Source organism: Leptonychotes weddellii, chromosome 4 (genome assembly GCF_054177405.1).
Source record: "Leptonychotes weddellii isolate Sample4059 chromosome 4, ASM5417740v2, whole genome shotgun sequence".
Classification (NCBI taxonomy): Eukaryota; Metazoa; Chordata; class Mammalia; order Carnivora; family Phocidae; genus Leptonychotes; species Leptonychotes weddellii.
This window is the reverse complement of record NC_138372.1, coordinates 68,217,000-68,234,745: the sequence shown is the minus strand read 5'-3', so window position 1 is coordinate 68,234,745 and position 17,746 is coordinate 68,217,000. Positions and strand designations below refer to the sequence as shown.

Sequence of the window (17,746 nt, the reverse complement as noted above, 5' to 3'; positions counted from 1 at the left end):
CATGAGAAGGGGGAGGGTCAGAGGGAGAAGCAGACCCCCCGCTGAGCAGGGAGCCCGATGCGGGACTCGATTCCGGGACTCCAGGATCATGACCTGAGCCGAAGGCAGTCGCTCAACCAGCTGAGCCACCCAGGCGCCCCGTGGGGAGGAACTGTTTTATATCCTCACACAAAGACCTTATGCCATGCAATAGCAAGTAACAATAAAAATCATTGTTCCAAAAATAGGTTTTTGACCCTACAGCATAGATGGCCACTGAATGGTCAGTATTCCAAATGTTTTCTTATTATCTTGTGAGTGTTCAAATCCAACTCATTTAAACTGTTAGTTATGTGATGGAGCTGTAAAGAAAACCTTCTAGTGTGTGTGTGTGTGTGTGTGTGTGTGTGTGTATAAATCATTCATTGCCATGTGTCTGGATTACTAAAAGAGAATTTCTAGAGTCATCTTTTCTGTCCTTGCCCATGTTCCCCCGTTTTGCTCTGAGACGCAGAAATCAGGTAGGGGGACAGACCTATTCGGATCGAGTTACATGATGGCAAGCTCACATCAGCCACAGAAATACATCAGCAACATATCTATTTTCTCAATTTAAATTCTTTTTTTTTTTTTTTTTTTTTTTTTATTTATTCATTTGAGACACAGAGATAGAGAGAGAGGGAGAGAGCATGAGCAGGGAGAGAGGCAGAGGGAGAGGGAGAAGCAGGCTCCCTGCTGAGCAGGAAGCCCGATGCGGGGCTCGATCCCAGGACGCTGGGATCATGACCTGAGCCGAAGGCAGACGCTTAACCATCTGAGCCACCCAGGTGCCCCTCAATTTAAATTCTTTTAACCTAAAATGCTCACTGATGGGGCTCGAACTCACAATCCCTAGATCAAGAGTTGTGTGCTATACTGACTGAGTCAGCCAGTTGCCCCCCCTTTTTTCTTGCTTCTGGTAGGGGAAAATAAAATCTATACACACACACAAAAAAATAAATAAATAAAAATAAAATGCTCACTGCAAAAGGAACGTGTTCAGCGGAATTCAGGTTCATCACCTACCATGAACACACACACCAGGAGAGACTCTCAAAAACCGGAAATAAATGTTCCTATCCTCAGGACCTTAAAAACCTAGTAAATGACTGATAAATAACGGCAAAGGATGGCAGGGTGATGAGTGCCTCAGAGGGAGTTTCAACTAGCTGTTAGGTTTAAGCAGGAAGGAGATATTAATTTAAACTGTGTGTGGTGGGGTTGGGGTGATGGGGGAAAATTTCTCAGAGGCGGTAGAGTTTGGGAGAAACCCAGAGAGGCATCCTTAACCTTTTCTTGTGCTTATGGACCCATTCTCAGAATAATGTTTTGAAATCTATTAAATAAGACACAAAAGATTATAATGGAAACCAATTTTATTGAAAACACATTTGTTGAAATATCAAAAAAAATTGTGAAATCATAATAAGTACACTTCTTTCTAAAGGTATTAAATAAAAATTTCCAGTTGTAGATCTAATAACCATTGTAATTTTGAAGTAGTGATGAGCATAAGTGATAATTCAAGATATTTGCAGTGACTGTAATGTGATATGGATATATCTGATTTCTATTTGTGACAAAGCCACATGGACTTCTAGTGTTTCTGTAGTTTGTTCCCTAAATTCATAATAGAAAGAAATGCTACATTTCAGTTTGGAGTTAGTGAAATTCAAGATGTAGTTTTTCTTTAATCTAAGTCCATAAATCCCCATAATTTGATCTCTGGCCCCTTTGAGGATCCAGAGTACAAGTTAAGAAATGCTGGCTTAGAAATATGAGTAAGACTGGGCGTCTGGGTGGCTCAATCAGTTAAGCATCTGACTCTTGATTTCATCGACTCAGGTCATGATCTCTTGGTCCTGGGATCAAGCCCCAGGTGGGGACCTGAGCTCAGCTGCTTATCTCCCTCTCCCTCTGCCCCTCCCCCTGCTCATGCACTCATGTGCGCTCTCTCTCAAATAAATAAATAAATCTTAAAAAAATATGTGAGTAAGATATTGACAGGGACATGGAGAAAGAGGAAAGAAGTGAGAGACAGAGGACTTTCCAGGTAGAACAACCTGAGCAAAGACCTGGGGGACAGGGCACAGAGGGGGTTTGAAGCGTGTGTGTGGTGCGCGCCCAACGTGGGGAAGGATGAGACAATGATGGATGGACAGGAAGAGGAGAGACTGCTGGGGGCTTGGGGTACCAGTCTGAGGTTTTATCAGTGCGGAGCCATCAGTGATGTTTTAAGCAGAGAACTGATGAGAGTCTATGTTTTAGGGAAGTAATTTGCAGCATAATGGGAGTTGGGTTAAAAACACTGCAAACAGGAAAACTTCTAGTAGTTTATCGCATTGGTTAGGAGAAATATATTGAGAGCTTGAAGGAATTCAGCAGAAGTGGCAAAGAGAAGACCCAAGCAAGAGAGAGGAGAGAGAGAGAGAGAGAGAGAGGATGGGCGGATTGAAAGGACTTGGCGACTGAATGAAGAGGGTAGATAAGAGTGGAGAGAAAAGCTGACTCTCAGTGTTTACCTTGTCATACAGGGGAAATGAACCCAAGTAGAGGGCACAGCAAGATGGGTCAATTTGTGGCAAAGGAACAAAAAGTTCTTTTTGGGTATACTGAAACTCGAGGTATTCATGGGCTACTTATGTGGAAATAAATGTTCAGCTGGCTGTTGGAGATGTGAGTCTAGAACTTGGAGAAAAGTTCAGGGCTGGAGATGTAGATGTGGTAATCATCAGAAAAACAGCTGAAATCAGAGGATGGAAAGAAATTGCCAAAGGAGACTAAGGGTGCTGAAGACCGACTCTCGTGTGACTTCTCAGGCTGTGCAGAGCAAGTTCCAAGAAGAACTGCTTAGCAGTTTTGCATATTTAGTTCTTACTTCTTCAATTCCACAATGTGAAAAATGTACCTGTTAGGTCTCAGGTATTCTACTTCCTCCAAGATCAATAAGTCATTGGCCTGCTTTCAGGGAATTAATATTTCTGGTAGAGAAGTTGACATATGGACAAACAAATACGACTTAGGAGAAGAAGTGCAATAACCACACTATGTACATAATACAGGGATGACAGAGAGATGAGTGATTAACTACCACTGGGGTGAAGGATAAGGACAGCTCCTTAAAGAAGGTGACGTCTGATCTGGGTTTTGAGGGATGATTAGTAGTTTGCCAGGTGGGAAAGGCATTTTAAATAGTGGGAATGGAATGTGCAGGAGCTTGACGTGCTCAAGGAACTGCCTTCCTCCCATTGTTTCTTGTGATCAATCTTCTCCTGTGTCCTACAACAAGACTTGAATATTTACAAGATTTGAAGTCTCTGTGACTAGCTGCTCTCTTTCTCTTAAACTTTAAGAAGAACCCTCAAATTCAGTCATGAAACTTTGCTTTATGCTTAATCGAAGTCTTTCAGTTGAAATTTAGCTCCACTTTGTTTTTTTTTTTCTTTTAAATATGGAAATAAGTCAGCAATCCTCCTTTGTTTAAAAAAAAAAAATTGGTCTGTAAAGTATCCAGTGAGGGCAAAATTAAAAATAAGGCCATGTTTCATGGAACATAATTTTATCCAAAGTTTTCTGTGCCCCAGCTTTTTTTTTTTTTTTTGTCCTTTCATAGAAATTAAGGCCATGTCAGAATGTGTTTAACTGAAGCACGTCAGCGCTGCTCATGATATGTCCCAGCTGGGTAAGCTGAGTTTCAAGGTAGAGCCACCGAGTGGTATTTGTTTCATAGATGTTTAATTTTAAAATATGAGAAATCCCATCAAAAAATCATAAAACATTGTATTATTTTTACTACTTTATATCTTTATACTATTATATCAAGACAAAGTTTTTTCCTCCAACTCTTTCTTGGGCTCCATACCTTCTGGAGCCCTGGCACATATCTACTGATGATGACAAAAGATATTCTTTGGAAAAATAAACAAATCAGAAAGACTCTATATGCATAACAAGGGAGTTCTGCTTTAATGTGCAATCAAATACAAGAGAGATTTGTCTTTTACATATTTAATTCTGAGCTTGGACGAGGAATGATTATTTTCCTTCATCTTCTCAATTATCCTGGAACTGCAAGAGCCATACCCAGCTCTGGTAGAGAGAATACTGGATGGAACCACACTTGACTGAAAACCCACGTCCAAGGTTAAGAGGAAAAAGCCAGGACACTGTACTGAAGGGTCAGGCATAAATGGAAGGTGAAGACAGAGGGACACCAGTGAGAAGGGACTCAATTATAGACTGAGAGGAGGAAAATGAGTTTTGCAACAAAACTTCTAGACTACATGTACACACCTGTCTATCTTAAAAGATATATAAATTGTACATATTACCATATGTCAGGCATTTACTTGTTTAGGAGAGACCAGTTCACACAAATGCCAATACTTAGAAGGTATACAGGAGTGGAATAAATAGCTAATATTTAAGAACAAGGGTTCCCTTGCTTTTGTACTGTCTCACACATATTACAGGGCTTGGGGAGGATGAAATAGACTTCTCCTGGGGACTCTCTTTCCAGAGATGCAGGGATGACCTAGAAACGGATCTTACTGAGTCCCCTTGTCTGAAATGCTAAACGAGTGGTTCCCATTTTACTAGATCCAGCCAAAGTCTGGTCGAGCTTATAACTGTCTCGAGTCTTGAATTGATTGATTAAATAATCAAACATTTAGTGGAGTTATGCAACATTCTCCATGTCCCATGTCCAGTATAGGGGATGGGGGAACAAGGGTGGGAATAAACAGAACCTTTCCTTGAGGAGTTGAGGGGTATTCAACATGTAAGTGATATCCACGACCCTTCTACCCACTGCAAACATGAAAAAAAAAAAAGTCATAAAGTCCTTAGGAGGTAACGTTTTGCAGTGATTGGCTTTTTACTAGTGGGATATGTATTAAAAAGCCTCAGATAAGTTTAAAAATCCCAGTATGAATCTTCCTAAGGCCTAGACTTGGTTCATATCTGCTCTCTGGTCCCTAAGTTCTATTAAACAGCCTTTTCTTTGCCTATTGGATTTCCTCCGGCTATTAGGAATCTGATCTTTCTGGGAGACAGTGACAGCTACAAATTTAGTTTGAATCATTTATTTCCCCCTCTCTACACCAATACCACCGGAAGGAACTGTATTCATCCCCCACTTGTTGGCAGGGATAGCAGTGAACATACGCACTTTTTTGACCTTCATTTCCAGGCCCAGGATGGGGCTTCCTACATCCAGTTAGTCCTTGCTCTAATCTGCCTTACCCACTGCCAAGGTTTTCTTTAAAGTTAGATCCAATTAGGCAATTCACAGGTTCTCCTATGGGGAATGATCTAAAGTCCTTAGCATGGCCTCTGTGCTTTCTACAGTCTATCTTTCCAGCCTCATCTCCTTGTCCAGTGGCCACTCTGGGATCCTTGTGGTTTTCTGAGTGCTTTTATGATCTTTATGTTTGGTCTTTCTGTCTCCTCCCCTCCACCCCCCCAACTGGAACAGGCTTCCCCTCTTAGGCTATTGAATATATCAGGATGTTAAAATCCGACTCATCTTTTAGGACTGGATTTAAATATCACAAATATTTGGGAAGAGCTTTCATTATTTCTTTTCTTGGTATGAATAGGTTTTTTCTCTGGGCTTTCATAGCATTTTATTTATATCTTCCGTAACATTCAGGTTGTACGCATTAAACCAAATAGTATAAAGCACAGTGTTTGCCACAATGAAAGTATTCAATAAATATTAGCAATTAGTTTTACTTATCACATAATGTCTAAGAGAAACATTTCTATATATGTGTAAGTAGTATATAAGTCCTCCACTTGTCCATAAGCTCTTTAAGAATAAAAAAAGACAGTAACTTACTCATTTTAGTGCTAAGAATCTTAGATCTGTGCCTTGTTACCTAGGAGAAATGCAAAAGTATTTGTTGAATGCTGACTGAATGAATATTGCCAGAATCTAGAAGAAAAGTATAGAGTGGAATAGCTTTTGACCCTGCTATGTGTCAAGGCATTCTGTTGGGCTTTATATACTTTACCTCATTCAATCCTTAAAACCACCCTGTGAAACATACTGATCTCTCTTTACACAGGAAGAAATTGAGACTCAGGGGATTTAAATAATATACCCTAAGTCAACAGCCAGCAAGAAGAGAAGCTAGAATTTGAGGCCATTGTATTTCTGACTCCAGCTCCCAGATTCTTGCTCCCATGTTACTCTGGCACTCAGTGATATCACATTGTCCCTAAGGGGGCTAATCCGTGGATGCCAAAATCGCTTTTAGCAAAGATTACTAATCCAGTGCTTAGAAAGATTAAAGGCAATTAAAAAAGAAATTCATCATCCCAACCCAAAGTTAAGTTTCTAGATTTTTTTTCAGAGATGTCTCCACTCCCTTCGAAACATGTCTTTGGAATGGACCATAAAATAGTATTTAAATTGTAAATTCCCATGGGAACAAATCGACCATTTATTTATTTATTTTTTAAAGATTTTATTTATTTGAGAGAGAGAGAGAGCACATGAGAGGGGGTAGGGTCAGAGGGCGAAGCAGACTCCCTGCCGAGCAGGGAGCCCGATGCGGGACTCGATCCAGGGACTTCAGGATCATGACCTGAGCAGTCACTTAACCAGCTGAGCCACCCAGGCGCCCAAATCGACCATTTAGATAGTAACATGAATGAGTGTGTTGTCAGAGGACTCTAGATGTGTATAAATCCTTTAATTACCATTTCCAATGCTAATGTATATGCTTTAATTAGAGGTATGTAGTAGGCTTCTTTGTTAAAACAAAACAAAACAAAAAACCCCCCAAAAAACTAGAACCATATGGATGTTGCCTCATTTTCTTTCTTTTTTTTTTTTTAAAGATTTTATTTACTTATTTGACAGACACAGAGACAGCGAGAGCAGGAACACAAGCAGGGGGAGTGGGAGAGGGAGAAGCAGGCTTCCCGCTGAGCAGGGAGCCCGATGTGGGACTCAATCCCAGGACTCTGGGATCATGACCTGAGCCAAAGGCAGCCACTTAACGACTGAGCCACCCAGGCGCCCCATGTTGCCTCATTTTCATCTGAGCCCTTCCAGGGACTATAAACCTTAAAATGATGGTGGAGCCCAGCACTTTTCCATCTGCCCAGAAAGGTGAGAACAATAAGTCTTTATGCAAAAACTGAATATACATAAGAGAAGTGTAACCCTAAATTGCTCTTTGCTTCCACATGCCTTTGCCCCACTTTGCTTTGACTAATTACATAATCTGCAAAGTAGGAAAGCAAGTGATTGTTACCTATCTTAGGGATGACATGGTTTGTAGTAGGGATGCTTTGTTAGGAAGCAGCTTCCAATTTGCCCTGAATGTGGAACTAAAAGCAATGGAAGCCTCCTGAGAGAGAACTGTTGAGAAGCCCAGGGGGAAAGGGAGAGTGGAAAGGATTCAATTATGGTGATGGATTAGGCTCTGGGTTTGAATTTTGGTCTGCCATTTAACAGCTCTGTAGTTGGCCTGCAGCAAGGTTTGAGCCTCTCCAAAGCTCGGTTTTCTCATCTCTAAAATGGGAATAATAACGCCTTCTTTGCCAGGTGGATGTGAGATTTAGAGATAATGTGTGTCAAGTGCCCGGTACCTAGGAGGCATGTGAGAAATATCTGACACCGTTATGATGGATTTTATTTTGTATGGAAAGAGCTTGTCTTCCAGCAGGGTGAGAGGTCCAGAAAAGAATCAGAATGTAGGACAAATCTGATTCATGCGGATGATAAGTCTCTTGGTGCCTTTTTCTTGTTTCTTTGCCCTCCTCATGGCCCTCTGCAGGTTACATTAATGTCCCAAACTCACCCTTATCCGTTCCTCTCTTTTGTCTTTTCCTTCTCATTCTTTTAGACAAAAGAAACTGGCAGAGCTAGTCAGACCAAGTAGTTACAGGCGGGCTTTGTTTGGAAGTCAAAAATTGCTTCTCTTTCTTTTGCCCTGCCCGACTTTCCTCCTTTGGTCTTTTGCTCTGTGCATGTCAGTAATAAAATGTATTGTGAGACAGATCAGCAAATGCATCACCTTGACACTTCGGTGGGTGAAGCATAGATTTGAATAATGGACTTAGCTGAAATGTCTTTCTGGGGGTGTCTCGTTCTGTTTTTCACAAAACAATTGCTGTATCAGAGAACAACTGGTAGACACCTCCCCCAAATTGAGTATAATTCTCATAGATGTGGACTAAGGAAGCTATTTTCCCGAGGGATTCATTAGATTTTGATTAGCCTCCAATACATTTGTTCTGAACAACATGGAGGATTTCCCCCAGGCCAGGCTGGGGTTGCCGGCTGTGACAGAGATGGACATTTAATTTGTTTGTGATTGGCTTGTCAGGGCTGGACATTCGTCATTTGAGATTTCTTCTTTACTCCTTTCCCCCAAATCTGCTCCTAACAAGGGAAATCTCAAAACCAAGGCAGATTAAAAATTGATGATATGGAGGGTGTTCTGAGTTGTTTTCAATTTTATTTTACTTAGTGAAAATCATAATTTTGGAGCCAGCGATTAAAATCCCTGACTATGCTACAGGCAAAGCTCACATTGCTCACAAAACACCCCAGCAATCTCATCCCATTTTTTAGGGAAGATTTAATAGCAGGCCTGTTCAGTGAGGCACATACAAGTTCATTACCTTTATAAAACACTCTACAGGAATTTTACTGGTGTCCAAGGCAGTGCAGCTAGTGGTTTCCAGCTACACATTTCTACAAAAGAACAAAAGACAACCTGTGATTCATCAATCTTACACAATTCACAGCACTCACCATAGCACATACCATCCCCAATGTCTATCACCCAGCCACCCCATCCCTCCCACCCCCCACCACTCCAGCAACCCTCAGTTTGTTTCCTGAGATTAAGAATTCCTCATATCAGTGAGATCATATGATACCTGTCTTTCTCTGATTGACTTATTTCGCTTAGCATAATACCCTCTAGTTCCATCCATGTCATTGCAAATGGCAAGATTTCATTAAAAAAAAAAAATTAAAAAAGACAACCTGTCCTGGGTTAGCCTGGCTTTTTGGTTCTTTTTTGCTTCCTTGATGATTTCCTAAATTCAATTATAGGTAGACGCTGATTCTTGTAATCATTTGTATTAGTTAGCAACCTGCTCCTACTGTGGTATTCCACTGTCCTCGTGGTGAGAGTTGTTTTAAGAATGTTATTATCTAAACCGGAATCTAATCCCATATGCTTGGTTCATGCAACATTTCAGCTGAGATACAGACATAGGTTCTGACTTTCATGTTGTTGTACAGAAGGTCAACTGAGGTTGGTGTTACTCAAACTTAATTTCTCAAAGACAGACTGGCAGGAGCAAAGCTGGATGTTTGTTTTAATGTTCTCTCTGGCCTTCAGCTTGAGTCTTTGGTAATCGCGTGTCAGATATTTATTTGATGAAGTATTGCAGTTTTGATATCCATATCCTTTTTATTTTATTTTTTAAGAATATTATTATTATTGTTATTTAGCAAACTCTATGCCTAATGTGGGGCTTAAACTCACGACCCCAAGATCAAGAGTCGCATGTGCTACTGGTTGGGCCAGCCAGGTGCCCTTCAATATCCATAGTCTTAACCTCCAATCTCCATTGTCCAAAACCTGTGATTCAGTTTGGAGCCCTTTTTGTGGACGTGGCTTGATGGAGGTTCACCTAATGTACTCTGGGCCTGGAAACTTGAAATGGTCACTCTCTCCCCCTCCCTGCTGTCCCAGCATCTGTGCCCCTTGGTTCTGAGCTCTGTGTGGAAATGTTCTGAGTTGTAATACTTCTCTTAATTTCAGCTTTCATATTACGTTGGTCCAGTTAGGACAGAGGTACTATATTAAATAAATAAAGTTTTAATCTTGCTTGTTTGGAGAAGTTGGCTCTGTGTGGCTATCCATATAGAACATCAATGGCCAATATTTGGCTCCATCACCAACCACGTGAGTGCTCGCAGGGCCTGTGGATTTGTATTACATACTCAAAGGTCTGAAGAAGCCAATTTGGTTCCAGACTCAGTCTTCAAGAGAAGGGTTTGGCCAAGTTAACAGAATGTGTGATACATTGTAAGCACGCATCACAAAGAACACCCACTGACACACTGAAATGAATGCACAAGGATGTTATGGTGAGCCCATGTGTGTTTTTGCTTCATAAGCAGTTGCCGTCATGGTGTAGTGGAAGGAACATTTTGCCTACAGAAGGAAGTTTCTAGGCATGGCTTTTCCACTAATGAGGTGTGACCTTGCGTAAGTCATTTAATCTTTCTTAAACGTTGGTAAGATGTCTGTCAAGGAGCAAGTCTCACTCGATTTCAAAGGTTCCTTCTAGCTCTAAAAATTCCTATGATTCTCGTAAAGGGATGTTTTATTTGATTGTGACATTTCATTTGGCACCTAATTCTGTACAGATGTCTTCACTCAGAGTATTTTGGTTCTTGTAGATTGAATCCATGGGATTTATCATTCTATTAATGTACCTTGTAGTAAAGTGCATGCTTGTGTATCTACCTGCTCTCACATTTATAATATATATTACATCTTTTTAATGGACATCAGGAGAAATGCCAGTGGGTCTAAATGAAATATTACTATTGTTGCATTCATTCTTACCAACTCTGTCAGGCTAGATGAATTAAATAAGGAACAGTGTATGCTACTAAAACCACATTTACCATATATTCAAGTGTCTGCATACAGCATAAATACAGATATTGAATATACTTAGGGTTTTCTTTACCAAGAACCAGAAAAGTTCCTACCTTGAAAATAAATTGAAAATCAAATGGATGATTTGATTGTTAAACATGAGGCTGAGCTATTGTTACAGCACCCATTGTCTGGGGCAGACAGCACAGCTGGAGACTTCTCAGTTCCTTTTGTCCTCTACCCGGCGATTGAGCAGGTGAGAGGCGGCGACGTAGATGTGAGAGATACAGGTTATAAGATTATGAATAGTGGTAAGAAGGGTGAACTGAGGATCAAGAAGCCTGGGGGGACTCCTGAGGATAGAAAAACCAGGGATCTTTGATCTCCAGCTCTGTATATCCTTCAGAACATTTGATTTTTTTCCCCTTCTCTCTTTGTCCACCCCCCCAACCCCCCAGCCAGTTGTCCAGACAACTTCTCATCTTATTTCTTCTCTATAAAAACAGTATGGTCGTTTTTGGAAATCTCACTTTAGCATGCATGCTTCCAGATTTGAATAGAAAATTCACACCAGGGAGAATTCACCAGGGAGAATTCTACCTTGACATCTTTCCACAGGAAGAAGATGAAAGGGCTCAGGAGCCAAGGGCCAGAGAGGAGAGCACAGCGTGGATCTCCAATTTGGGCGAGTGACACTTAAAGTTTGCAGTAGCAGCTCTTGTCCTAGATTGCCACTTGAAAAATGATGTAGTGATGTCAGAATGTTCTGTTTTGCTTTGCTTTTTAACTTTTTAAAAAAGTTGCAAAATAATTTATAGAGAATAAAGTATACAGCTCTTAAGTGTGCAACTCTGTGATTGCACACACACACACACACACACTCCTTGTAATGATTATTAGATAAAGATTTAGAATATCATCAGCACCCAGAGGCTACCATGTGACTCTTCCCAGCATATAAATTCACTGAGGTGTATTTCTCAATCTCTTGCAAACACCGTTCAAAGGAGGCTTATATTTGCTTGACAGATATTGCTAAGAAAAATATACCCCCATAGCTTCCTTTTAAGAATCACAATTCAAGCCCTAGAAAACTTATTTGGCTAGCATTGTAAGTGTGGGTATTAGCTGCTCCCTATTTCCATATAGTTCCAAGGGCAACTATTGGCATGATCTACAGGTATCTTTTTACTGAGGGTCATTGCAAGCCACAGTAGGACTCCAGCAGGCTCATTTACAATCATACTCATCTTCAGTAGTGATCTCTGTGGCTTCCTGTGTAATGAGGTGATTTATCATGGTATGTCAGCCATAGAGAGTTCAGTATAAATGAATTTGGTCTCTTAAAAAAAAGGTATTTATATCTAAACACTTCTACAATAATCTGACATTGCCCTTTAAAGGTATGCACATATTATGTGATTTGCATATGAAGAAACCAGGCATTACTCTTACTTGAGTGACTGTCAGCTTCAACAGCTGCACCTGGTAGTCCCCAGGTCTGTCATTGTTTCCATGATAGAGCTCATTTTTCAAGGGTTAATAACATAGACCTTAACATTCACTTTGGGTTGAAACTTGGCAACCACTATGAGTGTACAGCCTAAGGAGCTGATTTTAAACAAAAATGGCTTAAATTGATTTACCCTTTTCAAATTAGAGTATGTCACAATAATGGTACTTTGCATCAGTTCTAATGGTTTACATTTATTTAATGTTAAAATTTGTAAGCTATTATTCCCAGGTAGTGATTTAGGGGATGCCAGCCATAGGACAAGTTAAGTAGAGATTGGTTTCCATTTCCATTGAGAACTCCAAAAGAACTTTGCAAATTTTGACTATTTTTCTTTTGTAATATCATTGCTGTTTTAAAAGAAGAAATGTTATTGCCCTTACCTTTAATAGAGGAGAGCAGTTGTGGGAGTAAGTGCAATTTGAAAAGAAAGGTGGAAATAAAATGTTGGAAATCACATTTAGTGGTATAGCACCCTGATCTCATAATGGGTTCCTCTCAGCTCAGCACCTCTGAGTGGTGTTTGAACTGGGCTAAGCTGGGGTGTGTGTAGTCGCTCATGGTGTTTAGTTTTTCAGTTTAAAAAACTTCACATAGATACAAAAAAAAAGAAAGGAATATTTGTATTCCCACAATCATACAAATTTTTGCTACTCTGTTCAAATGTGCATGTCTTTTTACATACATTTGTTAAAAGTATGAACTCTTCCATCCTCCTTACTGAGCCAACAGAAGTTAAAACTCCACATTCATTTCTCTCTTTTTAAAATTACTTAGATGTCAGCATACTTGTATATTTAATGTATAGTCACATTCTGAAGAAAAATGCTGCTGGGCTATTTCTATACTGAAGCCATCTTTTCAATGAGAGAAGTGGACTAATGAGGAGATTGTACTGTCCATTTTGAACTTTGATCAATTTTTGACTGAGCGTGATACAGGCAGAAATTTGGAGATGAGGGTCTCACATATATTAGACAGTGAGACTGAGTTATCAGGTGTCAAAAGAAGCAACTTCATTCTTGTATTGTACAAAGGCATGGCTAGGGAATAAGAAAAGCTTTAAAGTGGTTAGTATTACAGAGTGGTCTGTAATAAAGACATGAGGCTGGAGGAATATAGTCTAGATATAGCAAAGTTCAGAGGGAATGGCATTTGCCATGGAGCCAGGCATTTTTGGCTTCGAATTGTTTGACCATTTGCTCGGTCATTTGTGCAACCTCGAGCATGCTAACCATCCCTGCTGATACTCAGCAAAGTTTTAACAGTGGCTGTCTTCCAGCATTTTGGTGAGAATTAAAAATAATGTATGTAAAGTATTTGTCACATAGTAGTTGCTCAACAAATGGTGTTCTTATGATGGTATAATTGTAAGGATTTAAAAAATGAACTTACAAGTCATGGAGAGCTTCTGCCAGTCATATCACCTTATTCTGCAAGGTCCCAGGGTACACATATCTACAACCTTCTTGGTGGCAACTGCTTCAGAAATCGTCCTAATTTCTCTACGTGACTCTCACACCCAGGAAAAGACACTTTACACCTATAAAATGGTCAAGGGGGACAATGCTGCCCAAAGAAGTATCTAGGGTATCTAGACAGATGGCACTTAGCCAAGCAATCTGATCTTTTCTATGAGAAGTTTAAATTCTAGTACTAGGTAATAAGGCAAGAAAGTGGTAAAAGCAGAAAGACATACAGAAGAGAAGGCAATAAGCACTTACGGGCTAGAAAGAAGAGAAGAGAGCAACCACAATATGGTGAGAGTAAGTAAGTTGCTGCAAAAGCAGTAAAACAAAAAGCTGGGTCACTGTAATGGAGGAACACTTGAGCCATGAGCCATAGACAAATCTTCTGGAGGAGAAACTCTATGAGCAGCAGTAGAGTGTTCCTATGAATAATCCTCCTAGAGTTGCTATTGTACTTAAAATGATATTTCCGTTCTCCCACAAGCCTGGTTCTATGTTGCCTTTATAGGACTTCCTGTCAGTTATGTTACACCAAAACCCCTTTAACTGAGGTAATTTGAGTGTATCATCCATAAAGCCCAATAAATACATTGTTTGATCTATAGATCAAAGTCCACTTAGAGAAAGGACCCTAGGTATTTTCCCTAGAGTCCAAGTAAAGTCATGGATGTGTGAAGCAGTGTGGTATTTGGAGAAATTGTGAAAGATTTAGTGTTCCTAGACCATAAAATGTGAGTCAGGGAGAGGGGAGAGATGAAGCTGGGGAGGTCAGCAGGGGCAAGCTCTTTAAGGCAAAGTAAGAAATGTGAAGGAGCCTGCAAAATATCTTATAGCTGAGGGAGCCATTAAGGGATTTCTGAGAAGGGAAATGATATGATTAGATTTATTTATTTTTTTTTTAGGCAGAAAAAAAAGGTTGTTTTGTGGAAGATCATTTGAAGGTGACAAGGCTAACTAAAGGGAGACAGATGGAGAAACTACTAAGTAGACTAGCTTCTGATTACCAGGGCTTTAAATAAGGAAGCGGCAGTGGGAATGGGGAGGAGGATATGGTATTCAATAAAGTTTTCATTAAGTCAGAAATACTTGGTTAATGTAGAGAATGAAGTGGGGAATCAAGGATGACTCCTAAGTTTCTAGTTTGGGCACCTCAGGGGATTGTGGTGATATCAGTGTAGAAAGAGACTACAGGAGGAAGAGATGGATTTGGGAGAAGATGGTACCCGTCATTTTGGACGTGCTGTTTACGATGTCTACATGACATCTCGGTAGAGTTGTTTAGGAGGCAGTTATATGTATAATATGAAATTCAGGGGAGAAATCAGTGCTGGGGACAGAGAACACATCCCTTTTATGTGGTACTTGGAATCACAAAGGTGGAAGAGATTAAGGAAGGGTAGAGGAGGAATAGCATTCAGAAGGGGATGCAACACCATTGAAAGGGTAGGCAGAGGAGGGATAGTCATGTCAAAAGGAGAGAAGGAATAGTCAGAGTGGAATAAAGAAAGTCAGGAGATGATGGTAGCATTGCTGTTAAGAGAGGGTAGAGCTCACTAAAGAGGCAGTAATTATCAACATAATTCAGTGTTTGGGTGAACACAGAAAGGTGACTCCTGAAACAAGGGCAGTTCTGGTAGGAAGGAGGGGTTGGAAGACACTGCAATGGAGCTCTCACTGGAAATGAATGGATACTGCTGTTTTGACAAGTTTAGCTGGAGATATGGTGGGGAGAAGAGAGAGGCTGGGGCCGTAGCTAAGGGAGATCCGGGGACAAGGGAGAAATGGGATTGAAGTAGATGTTTTTTGTTTTTTTTTGTTTCAAATAATGGGAGCAACTTGAAGATGTTTATAGGCGAAAGAGGAGACAGTAGGGAGAGAGGAGCTTAACTTGAGATATAAGTGAGGGAGAGTTCAACTGATTAAATGAGGTCCCAGAGGAGGGAGATGAGTCTTAAAGGCAGACTCAAAGGCAGACTCATCTCATTCTCTGAGACTGAAGAAAAGTGGTGGCTGCAGTGGGGTGGAGAGCTGGAGGGTGAGATCATGCCTGTGGATTCCATTTTCCCAGTGAGGAGGGAGGCAGTGTCCACTGCTGTGAGTGAGAGGTGCAGGGCTGAGCCTCTAAGGAGCCTGGAGAAGGTCTGGAATTAGCAGTTACTTTCAGGAGTAGGAGAAGGAGCTGATGATAAAGTGATAAAATGCTTATCAGAGCCTGAAGGCAGAGAAATTCAGAGACCATGAATGTATAGTGATACCCTTCTGTAAGGTTACAGGAGGTTTTTCAGGCAGTGCTCAGCTGCTTATAATTAAGGTTATATCTTAAAACCACATTTAGGTTTTTCATGCGTGTTCATTCGAGTATGCATGGTCCTCTTTGGGTTTATTCTGAATGCACTGAAATGAGAATCGGCAGGGCTTCACCCTGAGCTGGTGGCGTTTGGGCTGGACACTGTGGAGTGATTCTTAACCCTATCATATTTTGCTTGGTTTTCCAGTTCATGCCATATTCTCTTGGAATGAGAGCACATGTCTTTGTTTTTTTACGTAAAGCACATTTAAATTTGGGGGGGGATATGTAAAAGAACTATCACTTCTTGGGCACCACGGGTTACCCAAGACCCGAAATCATGGCTGCGGCTGTTTCTGCTTGCTTCCAGACAGAAAATATATTCAAGCATTAGCTCAGGCACACATGCCCAAAACACGTGGATTTACAGTGTTTAACACTGTGGCCCAACTGGTCGTGGGCTGCGTCATCCTCACTATCTGTGTTAACTCCTAAAGACAGAGAAGTAGTTTTGTATAAAATAAAGGCTTATCTGAAGCTTTGCTCCCAGCTCCAACTGAATGCCAAATTTCTTTGAGTATGAAAATGCTAGCAGAAATCTTTTCTTGTAAAGATGTATCGCTTTTATTCTCTTTTTGCTCCTCCGACTTCTGGCTGGACATGTGAAAAACCGTCAAAACAGCCGAAGCCGAGCTGCGTCGGAGGCAGTAATGGCTCTTTTAACAGCAGGGAAGAGAAAGATCTCAAAAGTGAAGCCTATTGTCAGGAGACTTGCGCCCGCCCTGGCCGACTTCCAAGTGAGACTTAGTTTGGATTAGACTTGGGTTGGGTAACATTTAATTTCTAAAGTGGAGATTTAAGTCGAATTGGTAACATCTCCAAGTTTAACCACCCACAGGTGATGATGGCACTTAAAAAAAAATTACATAAAAATGCCCAATTCTGGGTAATAATTATAATAACACAACATGCATTCATCTCAAGTTTCCTGTCTCTGAGCCTTGGCCTTCAAACGCTATGCAAATTTTGCATGTGTGGCTATTTGGAAATAGAGTTCTTTTTTGGTGTGATTGTGTAGTGAAGTAATTACATACATAACGCTTGGATATTCAGTTAGTTTGATTTGAAAACATTTACCAAATAATTTGCCTCCAGATTTCAATTAGCAGAAGACTTATCTACATTAGCCTTGTACGTGGAGTGGCCAAACCGTATTGATCATCAGACTGTAAGGGATTCTCTACGGCACAGAGGCCAAACCAAAACAGATAAGTGGCTCGTCATACACACATTTATGAGCCAATGGAATGACAGTCCTCATTTGAAAGCAAACAGTATAAATTTGGCCCATACCACAGTGGGTGTGAAAATTGCAAGGTAAAATAAAACAGATGAGACCATTTAAGTTTGAAATGGAAGAACAGATCACTGGCAACAGCTATTTACTTTCACAGCCACTAAAATAGGGTGTTTTGTTGTGAAAACTATCAATACAGAGTGATGGATACCCTGCTTAAAGTGCCAATATGATGCCATTCTGAACTGCAAAACGATTTCATTACAAGTGTATGGGGAACCTTTAAACATGACATTACGATGAGACTATAATGCAAGATAACAATGGAAAAAACAATTTCAGAGGAAGTGTAAGGAGACTATAACCATGCAGTTAGAAGGCCACTGGAATGTGAGATTATAATAGCTCAACATTAAAATGGTGAGAAGGATATGGTCAATTGCTTTTTTTTTAAAGCTGGGAATAACCTAGACAACATTTATACTCAGGAATAGTACAGTCATGGGATGCATT

General features: G+C 40.4%; 1 long non-coding RNA gene across 1 annotated transcript in view; it reads left to right on the top strand.

The window, feature by feature from the left end:
* Positions 1-17,746, top strand: part of LOC145721306 (uncharacterized) — a 63,562-nt gene that overhangs the window by 1,395 nt on the left and 44,421 nt on the right. The window lies entirely within an intron of this gene.